This window comes from Lithobates pipiens, unplaced genomic scaffold (genome assembly GCF_037356315.1).
Source record: "Lithobates pipiens isolate NorthernLeopardFrog02 unplaced genomic scaffold, aLitPip1_a1.2 Scaffold_35, whole genome shotgun sequence".
Taxonomy (NCBI): Eukaryota; Metazoa; Chordata; class Amphibia; order Anura; family Ranidae; genus Lithobates; species Lithobates pipiens.
In genome coordinates this window covers 15491526-15507823 of record NW_027507811.1, presented here as the reverse complement: position 1 = coordinate 15507823, position 16298 = coordinate 15491526, and the positions used below count along the sequence as shown (strand labels likewise).

At 46.2% G+C, this 16298-nt stretch overlaps 2 protein-coding genes across 7 annotated transcripts in view; both read right to left on the bottom strand.

The window, feature by feature from the left end:
* LOC143955556 (uncharacterized) overlaps positions 1–16298 on the bottom strand; it is a 161137-nt gene that overhangs the window by 110451 nt on the left and 34388 nt on the right. The gene's annotated exons all lie outside the window — the stretch shown is intronic.
* LOC143955649 (uncharacterized) overlaps positions 1–16298 on the bottom strand; it is a 39808-nt gene that overhangs the window by 18720 nt on the left and 4790 nt on the right.

The window sequence follows — 16298 nt, the reverse complement described above, 5'->3', positions numbered from 1 at the left end:
AATGGTTGACAGTATGTCTTACTAAATACTTGTATTTCTTTATCCTTCTCAGTAAAATAAGGACTCATCATCTTTAGTCACGTACGCATGAGAGGCCGCATCAGCCCTAAAAAGCAGTCTACGTCCAGAAGATTGTCTTATCAGCTGATAACACCCGGAGAATTGCCTTTTCTTTGCAAAAAAATGTTGTTTTTTTACATTGCTGATGTTTGCCCTTTTCTGTCTATAAAAGATGTAATAAAGAAGCCTCAGGGTCAGAGAGAGTCAGAGTTAAGCACGGACTTCTGAGCAGAAATACTGAATACCTCCGTGTCTCTTTGCTTAGATAAGAACTCTAACTAACAATTGGGAAACGGTAACATAACCTGACAAATAGGTGACTTGTTGAGGTCACACCTAACATTTCTGGCGCCGCGAACAGGGACCTGCAGAAAGAAACTACAAGAGGCGAACGAACATAAGGACGGAACAAAAAGGCCGGACACATCAAGAACCACAGACAAATCCTGCGCAGGTAAGAAAAGCTTTATTTTCTTATAAACTCTGTGCTTCTTAGATTTGTGCCCACCTGATCTGTCTGAATTGTTCTTCAGGTAAACACCAACCTCTGTAGTAAGCGGGTCTTGAACTTAATATTTTGGCTTATGTTACCGTTGTTTCTTGTCTGTCTACTTGTCATCTGTCTGTTGTGACTGAGATAAGCCCTGTTTGTATGGTGTGAATTGAAACATATATCATCCCAATGGGTAACGGAATGCGCCCTTAACTCGTAAGAGTACTTTGGGGGTCCGACACTTAAGTTTGATATACGCTTTTTGATTCATGAGCCTAAAAACGGGTTGAAAGTATAAGTCCTGACTGCCTCGATAAAGCAGGAATAAGAAACGAATGCTGAGAGATTCCATGGTAATGGGAAGGGAATAAAGGTCTCCACAAAGCCCGGAGATCTAGTCATATGTGTTTGGCCACCAAAAGGGAATGCTTGTATATGTTGTAGCTGTCAATCTGGTCATAATATTTGTCAGTTGGCTAGCATATAAAGTAATTCGATTTCAGAAATCTCATCTAGGAGAGGTTTTTAGTATTTTGGCACCCTAGGAGGAGAAGGCAACGAGACACTTAGTAAGTGATCCAAACGCCACCTAGGCAGGACTGTCAAAATGGGCCAGACACATGGTAAACCCCAGGAGGAATCTCAGAAATGTTATGCTGTTAAAGACATAATTACAATGTTGTATGGGAAGGATAAGGCACAGGGCACAAATAGGATTCTCAAGAAATTGGGGATGGATGGAGAAAATGGATTAAGTGTAGAAGGTTGGGAAGAAATAAAGAAAGACAGACAGGGAGGTCCTGCAGAACAGATGGGTATCACAAATACAATGTTTAATTAAGGTTTCCAACAGGGCTGAAGAGGAGGGATGGGAGTATTGTCAGGAAAAGGGTGGATGGGATATGAAGGTCCGACACAAAAGTCTTCCTTCTGCTCCCGGCGATAGGGTAAATACGGGAGATACTCCACCTCCTTATAACACCACCACACCAGGTAATGAAAGACCAAAACTTTATCCTTCCTTAAGAGGAAGAGGGTGGGTATGCCGAGTATGCGGTACCCAGAACCCAGACTGGGCACAGGAATGTGTGCATTGCGGCGCTCAAAGACCAGAGCCCGTAGCTCCAGTCCATAGTCGGACTAGGGTAATACAAGTAAATAATCCAAATGCGGGTCAAGCAGGACAGCCACCTACAGTGACCCGACAAGTCGTTCTGAGGACATGGACACCTTGGTCGGCTGACACTCTTATGGCATTAATACAGAATGCTCCTGATCCCGTAGCAAAACCTGCCGCATTCTGTAGATTCGTGACACAATTACTAGACACACATGAAGCAGCTTGGCAAGATGGGGAAGATTTGTGTAGACATAAAATGACACTAACGATGTTTAATCAATTTATGAATGAAATTGCTCCACATAGACCACAAGGGGATCCAGCGGCAGATCCACCAGGAATACACCCCCGTCATATAGACTCTAGACCCCTGTTTATTGCTCAGTTACGAGAATTTTGCCAAGGGAAACAGCAGGAAAGGGGTTCGACAGCGCCCATAAAACAGGCCCCAGGTCAGACTGTTACAGAATTTTACCTCAACATGGAAAGCATGATGGCTGACGAAGGTCTAGATTTAGCCTTACCCGTCACCATTAGGGATTTCAATCGACAGTTTATGGAAGGACTAGTACCCCAAATAGGTGACAAACTGAAGGCATGTACTCCCGAATGGAGAGCCATACGGGACAGAGGAACATTGTTGCAGAAAGCACAAGGCATAGAGGCTGATTTAGCAGAAACTAAACCCAGAAGGACACCGGGAGTTAACACTGTTGCCCGGGTCAATGAAGGAGGGAATTCCTCCCGTAAACCTCTTACCTGTTATTACTGCAACAAGGTGGGACATATAAAAAGAGACTGTAGGAAAAGGATAAAAGACGAACAGGAAGGAAACACGGACAGAGACACGAGGGACTACAGACAGAGGCGTACCAATGATAGGGACGATCCGACCGCATGACTTGCCCCAGTCCTAGCTGAATCAGAGAACAAAATGCTCCACATGTTGATGAAGGTGGAAGGTAAACATATTCCTTGTTTGGTTGACACAGGAGCGTCACGCAGTCTGTTGTCTGATTCAGTAGTCCCTCCACACATGACGTCCCGTGACACCATACCCATAAGTGGTTACGACGGACTCCTGACTGATGCCCCGCTGACTAAACCTTTAAAAGTAAAGATAGGAAATCACATGTTTTTGTCACGCTTTTTGATTTCCAGAGGAGCTCCCACTAATTTATTAGGAGCAGACATTCTTCAGAAAATAGGAGCGAACATTACTTATCACCCAGATGGCATGGTCACCCTAGCAATAGGAGATGACCCAGAGGGTATAGAAATCTGTAGTAAAATACAATGCTTGGAAGAAGAACCAGAACCGTCCAATACGCCCTCACCGGAAATAGACCAAATTCTGTCTAGCCTTCCGGAAGGGTTATGGGAAACACATCCAGCAGACGTTGGGCTTCTGCCCATACCCCCGGTTACTCTACAGCTGATTCCAGGAGCAGTTCTCCCTCAGCAGAAACAGTACCCACTCAGTGCGCCCCAGGAAGCAGCTATAGAACTACAAGTGGAGGCTCTACTTAAAAGTGGAGCATTAAAAGAAATACAATCACCAGCCAATACCCCATTGTATCCAGTTAAGAAAAAGACATTGGGGGATGGCCCAATAAGGTATAGGATGGTACAGGACTTAAGGGCAATAAACAAAATATTGGCCCCAATAACGCCATTAGTACCGAACCCGCATACCTTACTGTCAGAAATACCATCAGATAGCTCCTCATTTACAGTTGTAGACTTGGCAAATGCTTTCTTTTCTGTACCCCTGGCGGAGGAATGTCAACCATGGTTCGCGTTCCGCCTTCGAAACCGTCAGCTAACCTGGACACGCCTACCTCAAGGAATGGCGCATTCGCCAACTCTATACTCACAAGCCCTGCAGACAGTGTTAGGAGAATGGCTACCACCTGACACTTGTGTATTGTTGCAATATGTAGATGACCTATTGTTATGTTGTCCGGATAACGATACTTGTTTAAAAGCCACTCTATCATTGTTACAATTCCTGGCTGAAAAAGGGTGCAAGGTGAATAGAACTAAGTTACAGGTATGTCAGAAAAAGGTTGTCTTTTTGGGCCACTGTATATCCCAGGGTACTCGACACCTCACTGAAGACCGAGTCCAGGCCATAAGACAAATGAATGTCCCACGCAACTTTAAGCAACTTCGTATGTTTCTGGGAATGGTGTCATATTGTAGACAATGGATACCACATGCCAGTTCTCTGATGCAGCCATTATATGATTGCTTGAAAATAGTACCCTATGTACTCACAGAAGCAGGTCATGAATCTTTTAGCACCTTAAAAAGGTTACTAATTTCGGCACCTGCGATCGGGATCCCTGATTATACCAAAACATTTCATTTGTACATTGCTGAAATCACGGGACACGCAACAGGGGTGTTGACACAACAACACATCAAACAAAGGCCGGTAGCATACTTCTCGGCGGCTCTCGATCCTGTCTCTAGAGGATCACCGTCCTGTGTACGAGCAGTTGCAGCAGTGTCAATTATCATTGACAAATCCTCAGAAATTGTCTTAGACAATCCTGTAGTGGTACATACCACACATGACATACACGCCATCTTGTCACAGGTCCAGCCAAAACACATATCAATGGCAAGGCAGCTGCGTCTACAATGCACCTTGCTCCTACCCCCCAATGTTACCTTTCAGCGATGCACTTCTTTTAACTTAGCACAGCTTTTACCATTACAGACAGATTTGACAGGGGGGAGTAATGATGATAATGGTGTAGACACAGCACAAGATACTCAGGATTCTGACACACTTTCGTTTCAGGACATAACATCTGATGAACACGATTGTTTTCAACTTATGGAACAAGAAACCACGGGGTTCCTACATGTCACAGACATACCCATTGCAAATGCAGAACACACACTGTACATAGATGGTAGTAGATTTGCCGATGACAAAGGTAAATATCACACAGGTTATGCTGTGGTAACGGACACACAGGTAATTGAGGCAAAGTCACTACCAGCACACATGTCGGCACAAGAAGCGGAACTAACCGCTCTAGAGAAAGCCCTAGAACACTTAGAGGGACAAGAAGGGAACATTTACACTGATTCCGCATACGCCTACGGTGTGGCACATGATTATGGCCACATATGGAAAGCTAGAGGTTACCTTACAGCAGCAGGCACACCTGTTAAACATGGTGAAGGAATCAAAAGAGTCCTGAACAATCTTCAAAAGGTTAAAAGAGTAGCCATCATGAAGATAGCGGCACACACGAGCGCAAAAACAACTGAGGCAAAAGGAAACGCATTTTCAGATTTAACTGCAAAGAAGGCAGCTCTAGGGGAAGTAAGCCCTGAGACCTTAGCCACGGTACAGGTGAGTATGCCCGAAACCACATGGCAGCAGCTAATCGAACTACAGGAACAAGCAGGGGCTATTGAGAAGGACCGTTGGGTTAAGGAGGGAGCTGCACCAGGCCTTGACAATGTATGGAGAGAAGGAGACAAAATATGTCTACCCGCTTCTCTATACCCCGCAATGGCAGCGGCTGTCCACTTACCCACTCATGTCAGCTCCAATTCTATGTATAGGATTGTAAGCCAAGGATGGCTAGCCCCTGGATTCAGTAGTACTGCAAGGAACTACTGTGCTGCATGCCAAATCTGTCTGATTAATAACCCAGGACAGAGAGTGAAAACCCCACGTAAACATCAGGTCCGGGCCCAATATCCCTTTCAGAGACTGCAGATTGACTACATACAAATGCCTAAGAGCGGCCCCTTTGAATTTGTTCTCGTGTGCATCTGCCTATTTTCAGGCTGGCCCGAAAGTTATCTTGTAAAATCAGCTACGGCAAAAGCCACCGCCAAGAAACTGATTACTGAACTGATACCTAGGTTTGGTCTCCCAGAAACAATAGAATCAGATAGGGGGACACATTTCACGGGAGAAATAATGCAAAATGTGATGGCAATGTTAGGGGTTCAACAAAGTTTCCACACCCCTTACCACCCACAGAGTTCAGGATCAGTAGAAAGAGTAAATGGTACAATCAAGCTGAAAATACAAAAGGCCATGCAGGAGTTGAACAAACCATGGCCTGAGTGCCTACCCTTAGCTTTGTTCTCTATTAGGTACACCCCAACAGGAAAAACCGGGTTATCCCCATATGAAATACTGTTTGGAAGTGCACCTAGATTAGGTTTATATTTTCCTCAAAGTATGCAATTACAATGTGATAGTTTAACTACGTATGTAATACAGTTGCAACAGCGTCTGACTAAAATCCACAAGAGTGTGTATTCTTCTCTTCCAGACCCTAATTCTGTCACAGGTACACACGATCTACAACCAGGAGACTATGTGTATGTAAAGAAACATACCAGGAAGACACTGGAACCAAGGTTTGAAGGTCCTTTCCAGGTGCTATTGATTACAGCAACCTCAGTGAAATTGGAAGGGAAACCTACCTGGATCCACGCTTCTCATTGTAAAAAGGAGCCAGTTGGCAAATGACAACATGTATCTTTTTATTGTTTCAGTAATTCTGGCTAATAGTTTGGTTACCTCACAGAATAAAATACACAAGGATGAAGGATTTTCTAAAAAAATGTTATTACTGAAGTTTAAATATGCTTATGCCCAGAAGTCAGGATATGAGAAATGTTGGATTTGTAGCAAATTACACCCCAGCACAGCAAGTATACCACTGATGGCAGTTCCTATAAACTATACTGATCTTGCTAACAGTAGCATTAACATAATTAGAACAAATACCAGCGAGACAGTAATGTTTAAGTCAAATGGCCTCGCCTTTTCCCCTGATTGGTGTTTCAACCTAGGGAAAACAACGGGAGGAAATGGAGAATGCCAAGACAGCAAATTTAACTTGTCCATTTTCATACCAAAAGCTACTCCTGGGAAAAACACGGTCTTCTACCCTAGTATAACCCACACACACCAATCGTTAGCTGAGTTCCTCGGTAATATTTCAGACAACAACACCAGGTGGTTAGTGAGTAACCTATCTCTTTATGGATACACCTCCCTTTATAGAAATAATATCGGTAATAGATCAGTAGCACTGGGAAATAATATATATATCTGTTGTGAGGATAAATGTTATACTTGGATACCTAGAAGAGCTCAGGGATGGTGCTACCTCGCAAGTTTAGTACCAGTAATGGGAGTAGTAGGTGATGAACGAGGTGATCACCTATTAGAAGCTAGCATGCACCCTAGGTATCCCCTCAGGTATCGTAGTAAAAGAGAAATATTCCTGAAGAGGGACATGGCATGGGCTTGGTTCCCGTCCTGGACAGGATGGGGTATAGACTTAATGAAAAGACTAAATAACTATACAGGAATTATTAATGATGTTTTGGAGAAAAACTCTGATGACATTACTAAGTTAAATCTGGAGACCAGAGCCATCAGACAACAATTAGAATTACATGAATTAGCAATTGAAAGTATGAGTGCAGCACTGACAGGACTCTGTGAAACTACTGAGGACTATGAGTGCTGTACTTGGATACATAACACCAGCATTGAGGTACCTGACTATTATGACATCATTGCACAACACCATACGGAAGTAAAGAATTTACAAGAGAAGGCCCGAAATATTGGTCGCGACTGGGATCCGTTTGGTGGAACTTTTAGTTTCTCAGGGTTATTCTCTTGGGTTAAGAAGGCAGCAATGACGATTATAGTGGTGCTCTTATTCGTATTTTTCTTTTATGCATGCTTTAAACTGCTCATGTGCTTTTGCAAGAAAGCCAAGGTAAATGATGCGGAAAAGATGGAACGTTTGTGAAGATAGGTGGATTTAGTTTCTTGACATCACCCATCTTGCAGAAAAGCCACTCTTCCTGAATTTTAGATGTTGGTACTGTCCAGGGGGATGGGTGTATACCCCTCTGACAACTCGCGGTCGGGGAGAGTACTCTGGATATAGGCCGACTAGAACTTGTTCAGGTGGACCCAGGGCAAGAGGGAGGGGTGATGTCAAAGGGGGAAATGTAAGGATTAAGGTATGTCTAAACAAAATGGTTGACAGTATGTCTTACTAAATACTTGTATTTCTTTATCCTTCTCAGTAAAATAAGGACTCATCATCTTTAGTCACGTACGCATAAGAGGCCGCATCAGCCCTAAAAAGCAGTCTACGCCCAGAAGATTGTCTTATCAGCTGATAACACCCGGAGAATTGCCTTTTCTTTGCAAAAAATGTTGTTTTTTTTACATTGCTGATGTTTGCCCTTTTCTGTCTATAAAAGATGTAATAAAGAAGCCTCAGGGTCAGAGAGAGTCAGAGTTAAGCACGGACTTCTGAGCAGAAATACTGAATACCTCCGTGTCTCTTTGCTTAGATAAGAACTCTAACTAACAATTGGGAAACGGTAACATAACCTGACAAATAGGTGACTTGTTGAGGTCACACCTAACACCTTTTAATTGCATTTTTTTTGCAATCTTTAAACAGGGACTCCCAATGCTCCAGACCACTATCTCCTTTTGAGAAGCTTTGCACCCAAGCAACTCCCCAAAGACATGTAATAGCCCTCACCCACAACATGTTATGGGATGGAGAACACCCCGGATCCACCTTAGCTTGCAAACGCTGGGAGGAAGATCTTTCCCTGTCAATAACCGACGAACAATGGAGCGCCATTTTCCAGACTATCCACAGAGGCTCCTCCAATGTTAGCACTCAGGAGAATAATTATAAGATCCAATCGAGGTGGTACCGCACCCCCTCTCTTTTACATAAATTCACCCCTAATACCACCGACATCTGCTGGAGATGTCTCCTGGAAAAGGGTACGCCACTGCATATTTGGTGGTCCTGTACCTTCCTTCAGGACTACTGGAGAGAAGTATGTAAAATCACCTCCCAAATTACCACCTACAATATTGAACCCTCCCCGTCCCAATGCCTTCTCCACCTTTCGCCCTTATCTAAACGAGTCTACCATGGCTCCCTGGCGATGCATATGCTCAATGCGGCTAAACAGTGTATCCCAATCCACTGGGGGTCGCCAGAGTCCCCTCCATTAAAGAATGGTTCACCAGAATCAACAAAACAGCCGAAATGGAAGAGCTGATTCATATTTCCAAGCACACCCCCTCGAAATTTAGCACGAAATGGGCCTGCTGGAAACACTTCCAGACCACCACAACCTACGCATATGAAGACATCAGGTCCACAGTTTTGCTGCCTTTACCCTACGGGGCCTAATCTACTTTTCCAACATTGAACTTTTCGTTACGGACACCGAGAGAAGGATATAAATCTAAGCTACATATCCATTGCTCTGCTTCGGGAGGGGGTCATAGAAAAGGGGGACCCCCCCTCCCCCTTTCACTTGATCCCTTTATGCCTCCCTCCTCCCCCCCCCTCCCCCCCCCTTTTTTTTATTTTTTTCTCTCTCTCTCTCTCTCTCCTCCTTCCTCTTCTTTCCTTCCCCCCTGCTCCATTCCCCCATCCTAGTCCGATACCAGACCACCCCAAAACAGACGTTCACACATGTTATCTCTCGTAAATACCACACACCCCCAACAACACGTAGCCCTTCCCATCCTAGGTAGACCCCCATTGGGGTTTCCCCTGCGATGTCCCATAACATGCGCTGGCCCCTTGTTCTCGCGAGGGTTGACCCACCATACAATATTATTAGCCCCTTGACCCTCCCTCCAATTGATCCTCCTGTAGACCTTGGGGCAATTCCTCACAGAGTAATATGCTATGGACCACACCTGATAGCTTGTAATCCGCTTATCCACCGGACGTGCACCTAGTTGGTTCCCTTTCCCACACAGATCTGGTCCTGTACATCTCATTATGTTTCCATGTTATGCGCACTCTATTACTATGTAACTCTGCTGATTTTGTATTCAACCTGTTGTTGGAAATACTTGTTCGTCTGTATTTTTGAGCTTTTTTCAAAATAAAAAATATGTTTAAAAAAAAAAAAAAGAAACATAAAACATACATCTATTACTCCCCCGTGTATAACGTCTCTCTGCAACCCCCCCACTCCCCCCCTCAAAGAAGGGGGGCAGGGAAAAATAACAAAAATGGAGGGAAAGAGAGAAAGAGGGAGACAACGGATAGGGAAGGAAAAGAAAGAAGGAGTAATAAAGGAGAGGAGGGGAGGGATAGGGTGATGAGGGGAGCAGGAGGAGGGGGACAGAAAAGAGGGAGAGGAAGAAGGGAAGGGAGGCAAGGAAAGGGTATAAAGGAAAAGAAAGGGAAGGGAGGAAAGAAAAAGAAAGGGGAGGGGAGAGGGAAGGGAAAAGGGGAAGGGAAGGGGGGAGAAAGGAACGGAAAGGGAAGGGAAGGGAAGCGAAGGGAAGACACGGGAGGGGAGGGAAGGGGGAGGGAGGGGAAGGGGAGGGAGGGGAAGGGGGAAGGAGGAAAGGGAAGTGGGGGGGATGAAAGGGAAGTGGGGGGAAACGGAAGGATATGTAGTCACCATGGAGAAAGCACATATGTTACAATTTACAATCCTCTAACACCTCCATAATGACAAAACAGTCTCAGTGAGTATAATTCCTCCCCCCAGTGGTCCAAAAGCATAAAAAACAGGAGGTGAGAAGCAATCCCGGTCTGGAAATGAAAAAAAAAAAGGGGGGGGGGGAACCAGGATAACAGTCCCAGGTCACAGTCTAACAATGTTCCTCCTGCCTTGAGGTCAAGAGTCAATGTGGAGTGTTCAGAGGGAGGCATGGTACCACCCAGACCCTCAGATGTAACCCCCGAAGGGGACCCGACATCAGACAATAGGATGCCACAGTCACACAAACATGTTTAAGCAGGCCTAACTCCCATGCTGACCCCGCAAACTGTGGATGGCAATGTCTGTAAGAAGAGAGCGGGGGCCAGAGAGCATCTATAATAGTCACTCACTAAACGAGGCAGAACAGACAAAGGGCAAACAGCCATGTCTATCAAGAGGGCAACGCAGGGCGATCCCCAAATCACACAAAAGTCCCAGGCTCAGTCTGGCAATGCTCCTCCTGCTTCATAAACCAGAGTCAGCGTGGGAAGTTCGGGGGGAGGCATGTTACCGCACAGACACTCAGAGGTAACCCCCGAGGGGAACCCGGCATCCAGCGGTGGGAAGCCAAAGCCACGGAGGCTTGTTTGAAACTGGCTGCACGCACATGCCGTCCCCGCGAACTATGGATGGTGTAGTCTATAGAGGGGAAGCGAGGGCCAAAAAAAAAAACATCCATCATATTAACCACCTAAACGGGGTGGAGCAGGTAAGGGGCAAACAGTTCTGTCTGGCAAAGGGGGGGACGCTAAGCGACCCCCAAATTACTCACGGTGGGTGTCCCTGGAAACTGAAGGCCGTCTCCCTCCTGATCGCTGGTGACCCCGGGGAAGAGGACCTTGCAGTGGTTAGGCGCCGGACCTGCCAGTCGGACGAGGTAGGGCTTGCAGCCAATCTGGGATCGTAACCGGTTCCATAGCCAGAAACTGAAAAAGGGCTGGAAGATCCGACGGCACCTGGAGCGTGAATAAAGATGACTCTTTCCGAAACGTGACTGACAGGGGGTAACCCCACCGATAGGTATAACCACGATGTTTTGCCATATCAAGCAGGGGACGAAGCAGTGCCCTGTGCTTCAATGTAGCCCTGGAGAGGTCTGGTAAGATCAAAATCCATGCGCCCTCTAGCTCCACCTCGCCATGCTCAAAGGGGCGTTCTTTCTGAATATATCGGTGGAAGCGGCACACAACATCTTGTGGCCTCGCTGGATCTGTCGCTCTCGGACCCCAAGTTCTATGAACTCTATCGAGCTCAAAGGACATCCCTGGGTCAGCTGCTATGGTACGGAAGATTCCTATCACTACTTCCCCCAGATTTTCTGCAGCAGAGGACTCCGGGATGCCACGGAGCCGCACATTAGACCAACGGCTCCGGTCCTCAAAGTCTTCCATGCGGAGCTGTAAAGTAACCGCAGTGTCATGGTATTGATCCCTCGTTTGCTCCAGGGCTAACACCCGGCCCTCCAGGGAGGAGACCGAGGCTTCTCCTGTGTGCGCACGCTCCGTCAGACTAGACACCTCTCCTCTCACTTCCTGGATGTCCCTACGATGTGTCTCCTTGAGGCGGAGGATCAGCGCCTCTATATCCGTCCTCGTAGGCAGCACCTGCAGGAGAGCCCTGATATCTTGGTCTATGTCCGCCGAAGCGGCGGGGCTTCCCGCCGACATTCCGCCACCGAGTGGTTCCAAATGTCCTGGATGGTCGCCGAGTTGAGAGGCAGAGCTGTGAGTGCTAGGGTAATCCTCTCGGTGCCGGTCCCCCTATGAGGTGCCACGTGAGAGGCCCCGCAAAGGCTGAGGCTGATGCCTCGGAGCTTGTGTCCTGCGCTTTCTTAAAGAAATGGCTAATCTCTCCAGGACCCTTGGCGGCAGGGGTCCCCCGAGTAGCAGCTCTGGTCCTGTGCCGTTTAGTCTGCGGCATGCCGGGTTCAAACAGCGGTAAGGCAGGTAAAGGGTATACGAGGCCGGGAGATTTTCAGTGTTACATCTCTACTCCGCCATGTCTCGGCCATGCCCCCCCCCCCCCGTGAAAGATTTTTAATTCTGTCCAGAAAATGTGTTTTATGTTCAGCCACCAGATACGTTTCTCTATACTTTTGATATAGCTGTTTCATTTTTATTATGATCTAGCATTTTTTTTTTTTTAAATTTGGGGGGGGGATTTTTAAAAAACGTTCTGGATTTTCTCTTTCAGCAGTCAGTCATTCTTCCGAATAACATGATCTTTTGATCGTATTAAAGGTTTGGATGAATTTGAATATCCATTTCAGTTGAATTGGGTGGTTAGATTGAAATACAGACACGTGGAAGTGGCCCGTTTCCCCGATAAAGGGTTCCCCTGCTAACCATTACCAGTTCCGCTTTCTCCGCTATAAACGTTTTGTATGTGACGTCGCGCATCGACCTCCAATCCCAGTTGTCGCCTTCTGAGGGGAAATGCGTCGGGCGGAGACGTCAGGACGCGCGGACTGCGCTGCAAGCGGCCTGCGCTGACACTATCGTGTGTGCTTTTAACCATGAATTTTCTCTGTAGGTGCAATTCCCTTTTTTCTGTTAACATTTTTTTATTGGTAATTCGCTATGAGTCCTCCTTTCTGATTTCATTAGCCTGTGGACCAGGAGCCCGTGACCACGTGGCACTGCTGAGAGGCGAGTGGTGGGGCTTATCCCAGCGGTGGTGTTCTCATGTGTGCACTCGATCCTTTTGGATCTGGTAAGAGGCCATCTTTTACTTTAGGAGCACAGCAGTGATGTTCTGATTATTGAAGGCTCTGCACTTCATGTACTGGCAACTTATAGGCGGATGAGGGACATTATTGATTCTTTCACTATTTCATTTGTATATATATCTCTTGCTGACTTTTATGATTAATACTTTGGTTACTTTTTCTCAAAGTTTTTTTTTTTTTGATTACGTGTTTTTTTTGCACTATGATATACATGTATTGCACTTGCACTTTATATATGTTGCAATGGGATCATATTAGCCCTTGTACACACGGTCGGAGAATCCGTCGGAATGTGTCCTATCGGACAGTGTCGTCAGATAATCCGACTGTGTGTGGTATGCATCGGACTGATTCCATCGGAATATCCGTCGGACCCAATTTTCCAACATGTTGGAAATATTTCCCGACCAACTGGTTCGATCGGACATACTCCGATCATGTGTAGAGAATTTTGATAGGACCAAGTGCCACGCATGCTCAGATCAAATTCCTACATCAAAGCTATTGGCTACTAGCCTGAACGTAGTCCCATCGTAACGAAATTACGTCATCACGTTCTGAATGATCGGATTTTTCGACAACTTAGTCCGACCGTGTGTATGCAATAGTTTTGGACAAGATCCGACGGACAAAATCCGACGGATTTGGTTGTCGAAATCTCTGACCGTGTGTACAGGGGCTTAGAGCAGTGATTATCAACCAGGGTTTCGTGGAACCCTAGGGTTCCTCCAGAGGTTGCTAGGGGTTCCTTCAGCATTGGGCAATTTATGCCTCTCAGATAAGTTCCCCCTGACACCATTGATCTTTTTAGCTATCTGTAAGGATATTCAAATTTTTTTCCTCAGGAGCATTTCTGGGCGGTGTACCTCTAGAGCTTCAGTCCACTGGGACTTTTTCTCTGGTCCGCATAACCTTTTTTGTCGCTGCTATACCTGCACGACATTTATACAGGTGCCCCTATGCAGACAAGTTTTGGGATGTGCCTTGAACACTGGCGGAGCCACTCCCACATGTGAGGTCATCTGTAATCATTTGTTTTTATTAAACAATATCTTTGGGATATTATCACCCTCACCACTAGAATTGTAAGTATTTGTAAATTCCTTTTTCCCTGTAACCAATTGCTGTATCTATGCCTGTATTCTTGTCTGGTCATTATATAACTTTAACATTGTGTCCCCTGTTATTTATCAGATTCCATGTAAATGCTGTATTCATACCCCTGAAGAAGGACATGCTTTGTTAAGCTCCGAAACGCGTAGGGTGACTTTTTCTACATGGATTAGATGGCATAACCAAGTGGTGTATAATATTATCAATATTGTTTGTATATTTACACCCTTAGATATATATTTTAGATGTATACTGTATACTATATTTTTTTGTTTGTTTTATGAAATAAAATATTTTTTGTACTGCGCTTTAAGTAAAGTTGTACGTGCCTTTAAAATCCACCCCTAGGGGATTCCTCCTTTAGCTATCTGTAATCAGGTAATTCTTCCCAATGACCACAAGTGTAAAGACCGTTCTTCCCACTGACCATCACACTAATGTACCATGAGTTGTAGATTTTTAATTTTTAGCAGGGGTTCCCCCGAGACCAGAGAACTATTTCAAGGGTTCCTCTGTGTTGAAAAGGTTGAGAAAGGCTGTCTTAGGCCGCGTACACACGGGCGGATTGTCTGCCCAACTAAGTTCGTCAGACAATCCGACAGACAGTCCGTCCAACTTTTAAATGAACGGACTTGACCACACACGACGAACAGACAGTCCGCTGAAAGCTTGCGCGATGACGTGTACAGCACGTATGACGGGACTAGAAATACGACGTCCGATACACTGCAATGCAACCTTCGGCTGTGTAAATCCTTTCTGAGCATGCGCCATACTTAGTCCGTCCAACTAGCCTACTCACGAGCGGATTGTCCGCTGAAACCAAGTTTGGACGGACAAAATTACGGAAATTCCGAAAGACTAAGTCCGTCAGACTGTCCGCTGAAAAAGTCCGCTGAAGCCCACACACGAGCGGACTGTCCGCTGAAACACGGTTCAGCGGACTAAGTTGGGCAGACAATCCGCCCATGTGTATGCGGCCTTAGAGTGATATGAGATGTTTTTCAAACCTTAGAAGCTGTCTGGGAGAAGGTACAGGCACACCAAGAGAGACGGGGCGCCTGTTGGAATCCTTCCAGAGTGTAGATGCAGGGATCATGGCCAGAGCTCCAGGTAGTGTCAGAGGAGGGAGATTTAGCATGGGCCCGAGGTTCCAGACCACAGGGTGCCCAGGGAGAAGAAGGAAGGCGCTGGTACAGTAACCAGAGGATCTGGGAGAGGATAGGTGCTGGAGAGGTTACCAGAGGACCGACAGGAGCAAACGCAGGTCAACTTCTGGATGTCCAGACACTGAAGCTCCTACCTGGCTCCCTGGCCACTTCAGACACTCCAACCATGGACAGGTTCCAGCAGGCCACAGATGGTCATGCGACCCAGGAACAGAAAAAGAGGAGAGGGAATCAGGAATGTGAAGCGGTGCCGGAGTTTGAGCGGTATGAAACTACATGTTTTGGGGTTTAACCCCTTCCTCAGGCTGCCTGGAGATCTGGCCATGATCCCGACATCTACACTCTGGAAGGATTCTATCTGGCACCCTTGTCTCTTGGTGTGCCTGTCCCTCCCCCCCCCCCCCCCAACAGCTTCAAAGGTGGGACAGCCATCCATCCACCATCTCTGGCTTTGTGACTGCCACGACTACTGTGAGTCCATGTGTTCTTCAGGCACTTCCCATTACCACGGATTACCCTCTTGCCCACCCCTTGTCCCTGTGTACGTGTACAGAATGATTTTAGAGATGTAACATGTATGTGAACCTGCAACTATGGAGAAAATGTGACCTCCATTTTACATCCAGTATTTATTTTTTGTATGAGATTAACCACTTGCATACCGGCCATTGCCATATGACGTCCGCAGGAGCACTTTGCCATCCTGGGTTGGGGTCATAGGATGTCCTCTGCTTCTTGCCACTCCTGCAGGCCCCCCTGGGACCTGCAGCGTAGCGATCGGGGATGAGGCATGTCCCTCAGACACAGCCCATCCCAGATCAATGTAAAAAGCCAATTAAAAATTGTCACTTTACCACGTGACCGTCTGTGTCCAATCACAGCTGGCCACATGCACTGTGCTCGGCAGAGTGGCGATCGGATATACGTTGGGGTGTTTACTTTCCAAAATGGGGTCATTTTGAGGGTAATTCCATTGTCCTGGTGCTCCAGGGCCTTCAAAAGTGTGATCAGTCGTTAGGAAATTTTATGTGCAATTTATGCTCCTAGAAC